Source organism: Oncorhynchus keta, chromosome 37, assembly GCF_023373465.1.
Source record: "Oncorhynchus keta strain PuntledgeMale-10-30-2019 chromosome 37, Oket_V2, whole genome shotgun sequence".
NCBI classification, from domain to species: Eukaryota; Metazoa; Chordata; class Actinopteri; order Salmoniformes; family Salmonidae; genus Oncorhynchus; species Oncorhynchus keta.
This window is the reverse complement of record NC_068457.1, coordinates 18,890,838-18,902,676: the sequence shown is the minus strand read 5'-3', so window position 1 is coordinate 18,902,676 and position 11,839 is coordinate 18,890,838.

Genomic DNA, 11,839 nt, shown 5'->3' with positions numbered 1-11,839 from the left:
CATTGGGCAAGTAGGGAGGGATAACAGAAACAAGAGGGAGCAAGAGAGGAGGGAGGGATGGAGAAAGGGATAGAGGGAGGGAAAGAGGGAAGGAGGGAGGGAGGGATGGAGAAAGGGATAGAGGGAGGGAAAGAGGGAAGGAGGGAGGGATGGAGAAAGGGATAGAGGGAGGGAAAGAGGGAAGGAGGGAGGGATGGAGGCAGGGAGGAAGGGAGCAGAGAAAAAGTAATTTCCAGATGATAACGGATGGACACATAGTTGTGTTCTATCTGGTGGGTGCTGTCCAAGGTGCTGAAAGCCCCTGTAGCAGCCACAGTTTCAAATCAAATCAAATGTTATTTGTCACATGCGTGGAATAACAGGTATTCCTGACAGTGAATGCAAGTAGTCTAGGTAGTCATTTGATTAGGTGTTCAGGAGTCTTATGGCTTGGGGGCAGAAGCTGTTTAGAAGCCTCTTGGACCTAGACTTGGCGCTCCAGTACTGCTTGCCGTGCGGTAGCAGAGGGAACAGTCGATGACTAGGGTGGTTGGAGTCTTGGACAATTTTTAGGGCCTTCCTCTGACACCACCTGGTATAGAGGATGTGGATGGCAGGGAGCTTGGCCCCAGTGATGTACTGGGCCATACGCACTACCCTCTGTAGTGCCTTGCAGTTGCTATACCGGGCAGTGATGCAACCAGTCAGGATGCTCTCGATGGTGCAGCTGTAGAACCTTTTGAGGATCTCAGGACCCATGCCAAATCTTTTTAGATTCCTGAGCGGGAATAGGCTTTGTTGTGCCCTCTTCACGACTGTCTTGGTGTGTTTGGACCATGTAAGTTTGTTGGTGATGTGGACACCAAGGAACTTGAAACTCTCAACCTGCTCATCTAACCCTCGATGACAATGGGGGCGAGCTAGATCCACCTTTTCCTGTAGTTCACAATCATCTCCTTAGTCTTGATCACGCTGAGGGAGAGGTTGTTGTCCTGGCACCACACGGCCAGGTCTCTGACCTCCTCCCTATAGGCTGTCTCATCGTTGTCGGTGATCAGGCCTACCACTGTTGTGTCATCAGCAAACTTAATGATGGTGTTGGAGTCGTGCCTGGCAGTGCAGTCATGAGTGAAAAGGGAGTACAGGAGGGGACTGAGGATGCACCCCTGAGGGGCCCCCGTTTTGAGTATCAGCGTGGCGGATCTGTTGTTACCTACCCTTACCACCTGGGGGAGGCCCGTCTGGAAGTCCAGGATCCAGTTGCAGAGGGAGGTGTTTAGTCCCAGGGTCCAGAGTTCAGTGTGTGTGTGTGTGTGTGTGTGTGTGTGTGTGTGTGTAATGACACTTGTAATCGTTCGTTTTCAGTCACAACTGAAAGTCTTGTCTGACAGGTCTCAAATGGGCTGTGTTCTGATTCATTACACCTGTATGACACACACACACACACACACACACACACACACACACACACACACACACACACACACACACACACACACACACACACACACACACACACACACACACACACACACACACACACACACACACACACCACACATTGGTTTCTATCCCCTCTATTCCTCTAACAGCTCAAAGTCTTGTCTGACAGGTCTCACACAATGGGCTGTGTTCTGATTCATTACACCTGTATGACACACACACACACACACACACACACACTCACACTCACACTCACACTCACACTCACACTCACACACACACACACACACACACACACACACACACACACACACACACACACACACACACACACACACACAGACACAGACAGAGGAGACTGGATGTGTGTGTGGTGTGTGTGTGTGTGTGTGTGTGTGTGTGTGTGTGTGTGTGTGTGTGTGTGTGTGTGTGTGTGAATGTCAGTGAGCTGTGCATTAGCATTCCTGTCACAGTGCTAAAGCTGCTAATATCACCTCCTATCACACAACTAGTTAAAGAGAAGGGGGGATGAGGGAGAGGCAGGGAGAGAGAGAGGAAGGTGGAATAGAGGGGATAGAAACCAATGGCCTCAGGTCAGAAGTAGTGCACTACACAGGGAGCAAGGTACCATTTGGGATGTAGCTGAGGTGATTCATGGTATGTGGATATAGTTTATGATAGAGTCTGCAGAGGTGTAGACTAGAGGTGCTGTATAGAGGACTGAGTGTCTAGAAACCCATTGAATAGCAGAGTTCATCCCCCCTGTGTTGAAACACCACATCCTTTCTGTTTACACACTGTCCAATAGAGACACTGATCTGACTGAAACACTACACTAATCTCTCTCTCTCTCTCTCTCTCTCTCTCTCTCTCTCTCTCTCTCTCTCTCTCTCTCTCTCTCTCTCTCTCTCTCTCTCTCTCTCTCTCACTCTCTCTCTCTCTCTCTCTCTCTCTCTCTCTCTCTCTCTCTCTCTCTCTCTCTCTCTCTCTCTCTCTCTGTTCCCTGCCAAGGATTCTGTTTTGTAATCACTTGTTCAGAGAGCGCACACACACACACAGACACTCTCTCTCTCTCACAGTCTCTCTCTCTCTCGCTCTCTCTCTCGCACCAATCATTCCACAACAACAAACATTCCCATTTCATTCTGACCACAGGAAGCAGGAAGCAGATTCACATTAAAATCCCACATGTCAAGCCGTGTATGGTGGTGGCGGGAGAGAGAGAGGAAGGTGTGTACAGTACATGTATATAATGACCATTATGGGATTTACTACTACAGCCCAGAGAAACACACTGAATAACACATTCATACATGGCAAAGAAAGACAGTCAGAAAATAAATCATAAGAAACAAGATTTTGAAGTGTTTGATCTAAATTGGGGAGATATAAGAAAGCTCAGGGACGTCTCCTGGTCAGAAACACCTCTCTAGCTCTGCCACCTTTCACCGCAGATGCTGAAGGGGAATATTGGCGGATGCGGTGGATTGAGACTCAGCCCCAAAAAAGATATCACTGGCTTAAACTGACGGATTTCGATGGGCATTTATTGATTATGTTCATTAGAGTCAATTGGCTCTAGGGGTTTAAACAACTTGAATTAACTGATGGGGCTGTTGGCTTCCGGCACCCTTTTACAATTATTCTGCGAAAAATACAGTTGAACATGTTCAGTCTCCATCTGGTACCTACAGAGCAGGACACAATAATAATTTTGCACGCCCAATTTTTCAGTTATTGATTTGTTAAAAAAGTTTGAAATATCCAATAAATGTCGTTCCACTTCATGATTGTGTCCCACTTGTTGTTGATTCTTCACAAAAAAATACAGTTTTATATCTTTATGTTTGAAGCCTGAAATGTGGCAAAAGGTCGCAAAGTTCAAGGGGGCCGAATACTTTCGCAAGGCACTGTATGTTTCTCAAACATCACATTTCAAAGTTATTCCAAATGTGACATTTGTTTAAGGTGAAGTTTAGGTATTGGCTCCTAGATGATGAGTTGACGTCTGTGTCCAGCCGGTAGTTAGATGTACGTATCCTAGAACAAGCACACGTTGGTAATAGCTCAGGAGTTCAGCAGCTCACCATATGGTAATGATATGAGCCCTGTTACAGCAGTATGATGATAAAATGAGTTATGGGGAAGCAGCCATTAATACACTATACTGTACAGCTGCATGTTTCATCATGATCAATGTGTTCCAGTGTTCTGCTCTGTAGGTACCAGAATGAGATTGAACAATAATAATAATTGTAGAAGGCTGCTAGAAGCCAACAGCCTGTTCAGGTTAATAGATATCTGATCCTGAAACTATATGCTTCAGTTCCAGCCATGGTGCTGGACAGAAACTGTGTCCAGGCTTTAGTTCCAACATAACATTGCCTTGATTCAGCGATTAAGACAGGGATGATGATGATGCTGAAGACACATTGCAATGTTCACTCCCCCACAATGTGGTCATTATAGATATGTAGAGGTAGTCAAACTCATCTAAACAGTACAATTTGCCTTGAACAAATTCAGCCATTTTAGACAGTGCTGAAGACAACATGATGTTGTGGTCATTATTTACATGTACACACAGCGTTCGGCAGACACAGTTTGACAGGTGGGATTTAAATGTGAATCTGCATCCTCCATATCGTCACTAAGACTTCTGACATGAAGCTTGTCATCGTTGGACTCTGGAGCAGTGGAAACACATTCTCTGGAGTGATGAATCCCGTTTCACCATCTGGCAGTCCGACAGACAAATCTGTTTTTTGCGGATGCAAGGAGAACGCCACCTGCCCCAATGCATAGCACCAACTGTAATGTTTGGTGGAGAAGGAATAATGGTCTGGGGCTGTTTTTCATTGTTCGGGCTAGGCACCTTAGTTCCAGTGAAGGGAAATCTTAACGCGACAGCATACAATGACATTCTAGACAATTCTGAGCCTCCAACTTTGTGGCAACAGTTTGGGCAAGGCCCTTTCCTATTTCAGCATGAAAATGCCCCCATGCACAAAGCGAAGTCCGTACAGAAATGGTTTGTTGAGATCGGTGTGGAAGAACTTGACTGACCTGCATAGAGCCCTGACCTCAACTCCATTCGAACACCTTTGGGATGAATTGGAACGTCGACTGCGAACCATGCCTTATTAGCCAACATCAGTGCCCGACCACACTAATGCTGCAGCTATGTTCTAACATCTAGTGGAAAGCCTTCGCAGTAGAGTGGAGGCTATTGTAGCAGCAAAGGGGGGACAGACTCCATATTAATGCCTATGATTTTGAAATTAGATGTTGGACGAGCAGGTGTCCATATACTTTTGGTCATGTAATGTATATACTGCTCACTACCCACTGGACACAGACGTCAATGTAATCTCATTGAAATGATGTGGAAACAACATTGATTCAACCAGTGTGTGTCCAGTCGGTAAGATCACTTTCACCATTCCTCCCTCACTCCCTGCCCTCCATCCATCCATGCAGTCAGGGTCATGGGCCTGCTATGATTTAAACCCTTCTGCTTCCCTTCTTTTCTTCATTCCCTCTCTCCACTCCTCTCACAGAGCTATATCTCACCTCTTCCTCTCTCTCCACTCCTCTCACAGAGCTATATCTCACCTCTTACTCTCCCTCTCTTTCCTACTCTCTCATCTCTTCCTCTACTTCTCTCTCCTCTCCTCGCCTCTTCCTCTCTCTCCTCTCCTCTTCCTCTCTCTCCTCCTCTCTCTCTCCCTCCCTCTCTTACTCTCTTACTCTCCCACTCTCTCTCCACTTCCTCTCTCTACTACACTTTCTCTCCTCACCTCTTCCTCTCCCTCTCTCTCCTACTCTCTCTCTCCTCATCTCTTCCTCTCCCTCTCTCTCCTACTCGCTCTCCTCACCTCACCCTCTCTCTCCTACTCTCTCTCACGCTTCACCTCTTTCTCTCCCTCTCTCTCATCTATCCTCTCCCTCTCTCCCTCTTTATCCTCCCTTTCCTCTCCCCTCTCTCTCTCCATCTCTCTCCAATTCTCTCTATCCTCACCTCTTCCTCTCCCTTCTAATATTTCTCCCCACCCACCTCTCTCCTACTCTCTCACTCCTCACCTTATCCTCTCCCTCTCTCCTACTCTCTCCTCTTCCTTTCCCTCTCTCTCCAACTCTCTCATCTATCCTCTCCCTCTTTCCCTCTATCTCTCTCCCTCTCTCTCCCTCTCTCCCTCTTTATCCTACCTTTCCTCTCCCCTCTCTCTCTCTCTCTCTCTCTCCCTCTCTCTCCAATTCTCTCTATCCTCACCTCTTCCTCTCCCTTCTAATCTTTCTCCCCACCCACCTCTCTCCTACTCTCTCACTCCTCATCTCATCCTCTCCCTCTTTCTCCTACTATCTCCTCTTCCTTTCCCTCTCTCTCCAACTCTCTCATCTATCCTCTCCCTCTTTCCCTCTATCTCTCTCCCTCTCTCTCCCTCTCTCCCTCTTTATCCTACCTTTCCTCTCCCCTCTCTCTCTCTCTCTCCCTCTCTCTCCAATTCTCTCTATCCTCACCTCTTCCTCTCTCTTCTAATCTTTCTCCCCACCCACCTCTCTCCTACTCTCTCATCTATCCTCTCCCTCTTTCCCTCTATCTCTCTCCCTCTCTCTCCCTCTCTCCCTCTTTATCCTCCCTTTCCTCTCCCCTCTCTCTCTCCCTCTCTCTCCAATTCTCTCTATCCTCACCTCTTCCTCTCCCTTCTAATCTTTCTCCCCACCCACCTCTCTCCTACTCTCTCTCCCCACCCACCTCTCTCCTACTCTCTCACTCCTCACCTCATCCTCTCCCTCTCTCTCCTACTCTCTCCTCTTCCTTTCTCTCTCTCTCTCCAACTCTCTCATCTATCCTCTCCCTCTTCCCTCTATCTCTCTCCCCCTCTCTCCCTCTCTCCCTCTTTATCCTACATTTCCCCTCTCTCTCTCTCTCTCTCTCTCTCTCTCTCTCTCTCTCTCTCTCTCTCTCTCTCTCTCTCTGGCTTTGAGCGATGGCTCTATTGATTCGCTATGATGGTATTGGCCAAGGACAGAAAACCCCTTTAACTTCCATGTGTGTGTGTGTGTGTGTGTGTGTGTGTGTGTGTGTGTGTGTGTGTGTGTGTGTGTGTGTGTGTGTGTGTGTGTGTGTGTGTGTGTGTGTGTGTGTGTGCTTGTGTGTGCTTGTGTGTGTGTGCTTGTGACCACAGGACAGAAAAAAACTGTTTAACTTCTAGGAGCCAAAGCTAATGACACATCAGGGAAGAGAGAGAGCCCTTGGTGTATGTGTGTATGTGTGTGTGTGTGTGTGTGTGTGTGTGTGTGTGTGTGTGTGTGTGTGTGTGTGTGTGTGTGTACCCTACTAAAATCACATCTGTGATAGAACGGGGAGACTGACTGCTCCATAGCTTGTTGGTTCACATCTGCTACACTAACAGAGAATCAAGTTAATGCAAACATAAAACATGGAGGGATGAATGGAGGGGTGGGAGAGAGGGGGGAGGGGTACAGGGGTTAAGATGAATGGGGTTTAGGATGAACCCTGGATCTTTACCTGATTCATGCTGGGGTTTAAACACACACACACACACACACACACACACACACACACACACACACACACACACACACACACACACACACACACACACACACACACACACACACACACACACACACACACACACACACACACACACACACACACACACACACACACACACACACACACACACACACACACACACACACACACACACACACAGAACTAAGCCAATAATGTAAAGTGAGAACACACATATATTCACGTCAGTTGTAGCAGCTCTCTCTCCTCAAACCAAGGTTACAGCAGTGTGTGTGTGTGTGTTTCCAGAGTTCCTGTGGTTTTGATAAATCCTCTCTTCTGCTTCATCTGTTCTTCACTGAATATGATCTCTTTCTATATTTCTCCCGTCTGTACCTCTCTCTCTCTCTCTCTCTCTCTCTCTCTCTCTCTCTCTCTCTCTCTCTCTCTCTCTCTCTCTCTCTCTCTCTCTCTCTCTCTCTCTCTCTCTCTCTCTCTCTCTCTCTCTCTCTCTCTCTCTCTCTCTCTCTCTCTCTCTCTCTCTCTCTCCTCTCCCTGTCAGTTAATTGAGGTCAGTAATGTGAAGAAACGTATGTGTGTGTACAGAAACAGAGACAGTAAAAAAATCTTTGAACCCTCCAGTCCAAAGAGCTACTGAGTAGACCGTCTCTCATCAGTCTCTCTTCAGACTGTATACACACGTTGACTTACCCACTGAAATCTGAGCCAAACAGATGCAGATAATCCACAGCTTTTAGCATGTGGGTTTATGTGTTTGAGGGTTTGTGTGCACAAACAGACTCAGACACCACACACAGACAGACGGACAGACGGATAGACAGGTAGATAGATAGATAGATAGATAGATAAATAGATAGATAGATAGATAGATAGATAGATAGATAGATAGATAGATAGATAGATAGATAGATAGATAGATAGATAGATAAATAGATAGATAGATAGATAGATAGATAGATAGATAGATAGATAGATAGATAGATAGATAGATAGATAGGTGATGCTATTGAATCTAGCAGAAGAGGAGCAGAAACACACTCCAGGTAAAACAGGATGTTGTGTTCTCAGATCCATCTCATTTTCCAGAGAGAGAGAGAGACGGCGAGAGAGAAAAACAGCGAGAGAGAGACAGAGAGAGAGAGAGACGGCGAGAGAGAAAGACAGCGAGAGAGAGACAGAGAGAGAGAGATGGCGAGAGAGAAAGACAGCGAGAGAGAGACAGAGAGAGAGAGAGACGGCGAGAGAGAAAGACAGCGAGAGGGAGACAGAGAGAGAGAGAGACGGCAGAGAGAGAAAGACAGCGAGAGGGAGACAGAGAGAGAGAGAGAGGGACACAGAGAGAGAGAGAGACGGCGAGAGAGAAAGACAGCGAGAGGGAGACAGAGAGAGAGAGAGAGGGAGACAGAGAGAGAGAAAGATACAGATGGATAAGCTAGTTATATTTCGTTGGTTTTATCTTCCACATACTTAACTTGTTAATGCAGCTAATTTAGCCTAGTTAACAACTTGACTCAAACAAACAGGAATGCTACATATGTTACCTAGCTGGATAAGCCTCTCCAACACTACAACTCTTCCAAGTCAAGGTGAGCTACTTACAAAGCATGTAGAGGTCTGTAAGTTTTATCATAGGTGCACTTCAACTGTGAGAGACGGAATCTAAAACAAAAATCCTGAAAATCACATTGTATGATTTTTAAGTGATTCATTTGCATTTTATTGCATGACATAAGTATTTCATACATCATGAAAGCAGAACTTAATTTTTGGTATAGAAACCTTTGTTTGCAATTACAGAGATCATACATTTCCTGTAGTTCTTGACCAGGTTTGCACACACTGCAGCAGGGATTCTGGCCCACTCCTCCATACAGACCTTCTCCAGATCCTTCAGGTTTCAGGGCTGTCGCTGGGCAATACGGACTTTCAGCTCCCTCCACAGATTTTCTATTGGGTTCGGGTCTGGAGACTGGCTAAGCCACTCCAGGACCTTGAGATGCTTCTTACAGAGCCACTCCTTAGTTGCCCTGGCTGTGTGTTTTGGGTCATTGTCATGCTGGAAGACCCAGCCACAACCAATCTTCAATGCTCTTACTGAGGGAAGGAGGTTGTTGGCCAAGATCTCGCGATACATGGCCCCATCCTCCCCTCAATACGGTGCAGTCATCCTGTCCCCTTTGCAGAAAAGCATCCCCCAAAGAATGATGTTTCCACCTCCATGCTTCACGGTTGCGATGGTGTTCTTGGGGTTGTACTCATCCTTCTTCTTCCTCCAAACACGGCAAGTGGAGTTTAGACCAAAACGCTATATTTTTGTCTCATCAGACCACATGACCTTCTCCCATTCGTCCTCTGGATCATCCAGATGGTCATTGGCAAACTTCAGACGGGCTTGGACATGCGCTGGCATGAGCAGGGGGACCTTGCAGGATTTTAATCCATGACGGCATAGTGTGTTACTAATGGTTTTCTTTGAGACTCTGGTCCCAGCTCTCTTCAGGTCATTGACCAGGTCCTGCCGTGTAGTTCTGGGCTGATCCCTCACCTTCCTCATGATCATTGATGCCCCACGAGGTAAGATCTTGCATACCTGTTCTCCCCACTGTATGAGCAAGGAACTCACTAAAATATCAAAGTCATTAAAAAAAGAGTGCAGTGAACACACACACACACACACACACACACACACACACACACACACACACACACACACACACACACACACACACACACACACACACACACACACACACACACACACACACACACACACACACACACACACACACACACACAGTGAGATATCCCATTCTTCTGGTCTCAGAGGGTTTATACTGTAGACAGAGGGAAAAGCTAAAAGCCACATTGTGCTGTAGTGACATCTTCAAACCCAATGCAGCTAGCACAGCCGTCTCAGTGGGATAGAGTCAGTCCACCAGGCAGGCTAGGGCAGGCCAAGGTTCACACCACTTCACGTCTCAAGGCTGGTGAATGTCCCTGCATGATACCTATTAGTGCTCAATACTCATCTGACTGCTACAGGTGTCAGATCTTAATTTGATCACCCTGTTGCAGGAGAACTTTAAAGTGAGATTTAATTAAAAAGGCTTCTGAAGTTTATCATTTCTGTAACCTAGTTACAGCTCCTATGGCTTCCACTAGATGCCAACAGTCTTTAGAAATTGGTTGATGTTTTTCCTTTGAGAAATGAAGAAGTAGGGCTGTTCAGACTGAGTGTCAAGCCAAGTGGACTCTTTTGTTTGGTGCGCACGACCTGGAACTCGCTCCACTTTGATTTTAGCCGCTATTGAACACAGTATATTCCGTCTTAAATTTGATTGATTATTTACGTTTTAGGATACCTAAAGTTGGATTAGGAACGTTGTTTGAAATGTTTGGACCAAGTTTACAGGTAACTTATTAGATCATTTGTAGTCATGTTGGGCGAGTTGGAACCGGTGTATTTCTGAATCAAACGCGCAAACGGACATTCTGAGGGAATTTATCGAACAAAAGGACCATTTGTGATGTTTATGGGTAAGGCATATTATAACGCTATTTCTGACTTTCGTGTCACACCTCCCTGGTTGAAAATGATTTGTTATGCATTTGTATGATGAGGCGCTGTCCTCAGATAATCACATGGTTTGCTATCGCCATAAAGCCTTTTTGAAATCTGACACGGCGCCTGGATTAACAAGAAATTAAGCTTTATTTAGGCGTATTGCACTTGTGATTTTATGAAAGTGAAATATTTCTAATAATTTCATTTGAATTTTACGCTCTACAATTTCACTGGATGTTGTTACAACATTCCGCTAGCGGAACGGCTAGCCCTAACAGGTTTTAAGTCCTTGAGATTCCCTGATTCTGACATTTCCCTGAAAACTCACCCCCTGATCTGTCCATCATAACTCTCCTCCAGACACCGTCTCTCTCCCTCGTTATCTCTCCTCTCTTTCTCTCTCTGTATCTTATTACTTTACTAAGCTGCGGAGAATGCGAGAGGAGAGGTGTGTGTGTGAGATACTGTAGAGACACTGTCATGCTGCAATACAGAGCTCTGTCCATTACTGTCTGGCCTTATGCCAACTACTACCAGCACTGCAGTATCCTTCTGATGATATATGACTCAATGACATCTCTCTCTCTCTCTCTCTCTCTCTCTCTCTCTCTCTCTGTCTCTCTCTCTCTCTCTCTCTCTCTCTCTCTCTCTCTCTCTCTCTCTCTCTCTCTCTCTCTCTGTCTCTCTCTCTCTCTCTCTCTCTCTCTCACTTTCCCCCTCTCTCTCTCTCCTCCTCTCTCTCTCTCTCTCTCTCTCTCTCTCTCTCTCTCTCTCTCTCTCTCTCTCTCTCTCTCTCTCTCCTCACTTTCCCCTCTCTCTCTGTCTCTCTCTCTCTCTCTCTCTCTCTCTCTCTCTCTCTCTCTCTCTCTCTCTCTCTCTCTCTCTCCTCACTTTCCCCTCTCTCTCTCTCTCTCTCTCTCTCTCTCCTCACTTTCCCCTCTCTCTCTGTCTCTCTCTCTCTGTCTCTCTCTCTCTCTCTCTCACTTTCCCCTCTCTCTCTCTCTCTCCCCTCTCTCTCTCTCTCTCTCCTCCCTCTCTCTCTCTCTCTCTCTCTCTCTCTCTCTCTCTCTCTCTCTCTCTCTTTCCTCTCTCTCTCTCTCTCCTCACTTTCCCCCTCTCTCTCTCTGTCTCTCTCTCTCTCTCTCTCTCTCTCTCTCTCTCTCTCTCTCTCTGTCGCTCTCTCTCTCTCCTCTTTCCTCTCTCTCTCTCTCTCTCTCTCTCTCTCTCTCTCTCTCTCTCTCTCTCTCTCTCTCTCTCTCTCTCTCTCTCTCTCTCTCTCTCTCTCTCTC